Below are 4,832 nucleotides of genomic sequence, written 5' to 3'. Positions count from 1 at the left end.
ATTGATAGCGCTTGGAGCTGGGCTGCAATAGCGGTGGCTGCATCAACTTTCAGAATACCTGCTACCTTGCCTGACGTCATCCTCTGAGTTGGGTTTTGATGCTCATTTGCAGCCATCGTCTCGATAAGATTATACGCCTCAGTATAGCTTTTAGCCCATAAGGCGCCTCCAGCTGCTGCATCGAGCATGGGCCGAGATTGGGCCCCCAAACCATTATAGAAACCAGTGATCACCATCCAATCCGGCATTCCATGATGTGGACATTTTCTCAACATTTCCTTGTAGCGTTCCCAAGCCTCGCACATAGATTCTGTAGGTTGCTGCGCAAACTGAGTAAGAGCACTCCTCATAGCAGCAGTCTTTGCCATCGGATAAAACTTCACCAGAAACTTTTGCGCAAGATCTTGCCACGTAGTGATGGACCCAGCTGGTTCAGAATGTAACCAGTCTTTAGCCTTGTCCCTTAGTGAGAATGGGAAAAGCCTCAACTTGATAGCCTCATCAGTCACGCCATTATACTTAAAAGTGCTGCAGATCTCGACAAAATTCCTTATGTGCATGTTGGGGTCTTCAGTTGCCGCTCCTCCAAAAGAAACAGAATTCTGCACCATCTGAATAGTGCCCGGCTTGATTTCAAAGGTGTTAGCTTGAATAGCCGGATGAAGGATGCTTGACTGAATGTCGTCAATTTTAGGCCAAGAAAAACCCATAAGAGCTGGATCAGCTTGAACAATACGATCTCCCATGTTTACTGGTTCTTTCTGCTCAGTTCCTGAATCCGAATCCTCAAAATCTAACTTCTCCGGAATATCAAGAACTTCGTCTGTCTCCTCAGCTGTATCTAAAGTCCTCTTGCGAGCATGAGAACGAGTTTGCATAAACGCTTGCTAAAGTACCTGAAACACAACCAGAAAAAAATAAGTAACTACTACGTCCTAATCACTGAGTCCTAATGACCAATGATGGTAAGTACATAAACTAAACAAATACGCCGAGTCCCCGGCAGCGGCGCCAAAAACTTGTTAGGGCGAAAACACGCGCTAATATTCACGCAAGTATACGCGTTTGCAAGTAATATAGAATACTTTCTAGTTCGTTCCCTCAGAGACTCAGACTAAATTATTGTCTAATTAAACTCGCTCACCAATGTATGATTACTTCTCAATGTTAAGATAATAACACTTAAAATTGTTGATTAAATATTAACTATAATTAACTACTTAATTAACCACTTAACTAACACTTCAATTTATCAATAATTAAACACTCATGAGATCACAACTTCATTATTACTTCCTTCTATAGCCATTGTTATTACCTTTAGCATGTGACAGTGATGATATTAATCGAATAACACGAAACTGATAAAAGCCAACTTTCATTGTACTAATACCATTCTACCAAGCATCCACAATAAAGATAGAAGTTGAATAGTCATCAATTATGTTGAGTTCCTATATGTCTACAGAAATTGACAACACAACGATTTAAGCACAAGTTATTCTTTTTTGATTACATAGGGCAAATAAAACTGTTAGAGTTACCCACTAATCATGCACAACGTACATGAACCTATGCTAGCATGGCAAGTTCTAAATCTCAAGATCCATCGTCGCTTCACAAGAGATTAACACCCTATCTTATATGTTCGCGACGCATATAAGACGAATACGCACAACCAATACTAGATATCAAAGAATCATCACACACTAAAGTATTAAACAATTAACTAAAGAATTTCATAATAAATCCGTTGCAACCCCATGATCACGATTAGCCCATAATAGAACTTATCGCCATCATGGGTTCATATGAAATCATGATAAACAAACACAAGAAAATAATAACTAAACTAATTATATTAAAACAGAGTACATCACAAGAGTAAATAAATCAAAGCAAGAAAACTAGCATCCAACGTTACAACGAAACAAGAATCACAAGAAAATATGCTTCCTCTTCGTTGCGGTGTGCTAAATCGGTCTTCTTCCTTATCTCCTTTGCTTCTTGCGTAAAACACAAACTTCTTCTTCTTAATCTTAATCCCCCCTGTGAAAACGTCTCAAATCTACTTATATAATAGTCCCATAAAACTCAGATTACATAGAAGTTGGAAGCCAAACAGAAGTAGAAGTCTAAAATAATTCAGCAAAATTCCCGACCCTGCGCGGCCGCTTAGCATAGCTGCGCGGGCGCGCAGGCCTCTACTGGAAAAAATCCAAGTTTGCTCCGTTTCTTCGCCGTAATCTGCCCGTTCCTTTCCTCTCGCAATGGTGAACACATGCCAAGGCTTATTCTTGATGATTCCTCCCCCGAAATGCAACTAATACCCTGAAATGCATAAACACTAGAAAAACGCATCAAATACACAAAATACTTGATTTTAAGACACCAATTTAGGCCATTTTAAGACGTTCGAAGTGGTATAAAATGCCACTTATCATTTATTTAGATTAAGTGTTATTAAGGGAAATGGAACTCGTGACAACCCAAATCCCCGACCCCGGATTTGGGGGTGTTACCGTGACAATTCTATTTTCATCCATCTTGTTCCTGTACACCCATTTTGTTCCAATTATACTTCTATTCTTTGGTGCAGGAACCAACTCCCAAACTTTATTTCTTTCAAACTGATTTAGCTCCTCTTACATAACAGATATCCAATCAGGATCAAGTAGAGCTTCTTCAGTTTTCTTTGGCTCAATTTATGAAATAAAACATGCATATAGACATTAATTTACAGTTGTACTTCTAGTCCCCACTCCAGCAGTTGGATCATCAATAATTGCTTCTCTAGTGTGACTTCTATCCCACTTTCTGGTGTGAGTTTGTTGACTTGAGTTTTTTGTATTTTCTTCACCATTGGCATGACTTGGAGAACCTTCCTCTCTTTCCCCCCCCTTGAGTTTGTGCTATCAAATTTAGGTACATGAGATAAGCTTCCATTCTCATGATTCACTTGTTCAGTTGACTCTTCATCTATTCTGTGATTTGTGTTGACTTCAGCTTCATCATCAGAATTACTATCAATGTTGAGATTTTTAAACTTTAAGCTTCATTTTCATCAAGGCATTCCAAGACTAGGCACTTGTCATCATCAAAAGTAACATTTGTGCTATCCATAATTTTCTTTTGTTCAATCACATAGACTTTATATGCAGTTCTTTCCAATGAATATCCCAGAAAAATTGCTTCAAAAACCTTAGAGTCAAATTTTCCCACATATTCAGAGTTGTCCTTCAAAACATAGCACTTGCTTCCAAACACATGAAGATACTTCACAGTAGGCTTTCTTTTAGACAGGATTGAGTAGAATGACTTTCCAAGATTCTTGTTAATGAGATATATGTTTTGAGTATAGCATGCAATGTTCACAGCTTCTTCCCAAAAACTTGTTGGCAACTTGGCATCTTGCAGCATTGTTCTAGCAGCCTCCACTAGTGTTCTATTTTTCCTTTCAACAACATCATTTTGTTGAGGTGTCCTAGCTGCTAAAAATTCTTGAACAATGCCTTTGTCTTTGCAGAATTCTATCAATATTACATTCCTAAATTCTGTGCCATTTTCACTCCTAAATTATTTCACACATTCCTGATCTTCAGCCTGCTTTTCAATCTTCTTGAAGTGTTCAATTATAATGTGTGGAGTTTCATCTTTAGAGTGCATAAATTCTACCCATGTGTATCTTGAGTAGTCATCCACCATCACAAGTGCATACTTCTTTCTTGAAATTGATAGGACATTAACTGGTCCAAATACGTCCATGCGAATAAGTTGCAAAGGTGCACTTATAGAATTCACAGTTTTACTTTTGTGACTTAATTTCTTTATTTTTCCTTTTTTACAAGCTTCACAGACTTCATTCTGAGCAAACTCCAGGTTAAGCATGTCTCTCACTAACTCTTTTTTGACTAGAGTGTTGATTGCCTTAAAATTCAAGTGAGACAGTTTCTTATACCACAGTTTGCTTTGCTTTGCAGATGCCTTGGTGTAGAAGCAACAAATTCCATCCTCATTTGTTGAGTCCAAGTCTACAACAAATAAGCTTCCTTTCCTTGCTCCTTTTAGAGCAACTTCACCAGTCTTTTTGCTGATAAAAGTGCACTCTTCTTTGTCAAATGAGACCTTGAATCCTTTGTCTGCAAATTGACTGACACTGAGAAGATTCACTTCAAGGCCAGCTACCAGTGCTACATCTTCTATGACAACATTTCCAAAAATCAGTTTGCCATATCCCATTGTGAAACCTTTGCTGTTGTCTCCAAAAGTCACTAATGGGTCAGCCTTCTCCTCAAACTGTGATAGCAGGGCCATATCACCTGTCATATGTGTTGAACATCCGCTATCTATTATCCATATGACTTTCTCCCATTTTCCCTGCACACAATGAGGATTAAGTGTGTTTCGTAACCCAAGCAATGTTGGGTAATTTCTTCTTATTTACAGAATGTGCAGAATTCGAATGAGTGGATTCAAATATAATAATGTTCATGGACTGTTGTGCATTTTCCCTTTTTGATGCAGACCTAACATTCACTTCTTTGAGGTCTACTCTCAGCTTATGACAACTCTTCATCACTTTCATGTTGGAAGGAACGCAGTCAAACTTGTCACAAAATGAGTAGGGATAATTTGCATTTGCTTCATTATACTTGCATGTTCCTTCTACTGGCTTGCTAACAACCTTTTTACAAAGGCGAGTTAGATGATTAATAGAGCCACATCTTTGACATTGTTTTCTTGGAGCATCTGCTACAAATGCAAAATTGTTGCTTTTGTTTATCCCAATTTCCCATTTCTATTCTTCTTTTTCTTTCTTACATCTTCAGTTT

The 4,832-nt window shown here is 38.2% G+C and overlaps 1 non-coding gene across 1 annotated transcript; it reads left to right on the top strand.

Annotated features, from left to right (window-relative positions):
* Positions 1-246: 246 nt before the first annotated feature.
* Positions 247-353, top strand: LOC141709547 (small nucleolar RNA R71). Its single transcript, XR_012570117.1, has one exon. It is a non-coding gene; the product is annotated as a small nucleolar RNA R71 (small nucleolar RNA).
* Positions 354-4,832: the final 4,479 nt, after the last annotated feature.

This window comes from Apium graveolens, chromosome 2, assembly GCF_009905375.1.
Source record: "Apium graveolens cultivar Ventura chromosome 2, ASM990537v1, whole genome shotgun sequence".
Taxonomy (NCBI): domain Eukaryota; kingdom Viridiplantae; phylum Streptophyta; class Magnoliopsida; order Apiales; family Apiaceae; genus Apium; species Apium graveolens.
Note: the sequence above shows the minus strand (reverse complement) of the source record. Positions and strands in the feature narration are given on the sequence as shown.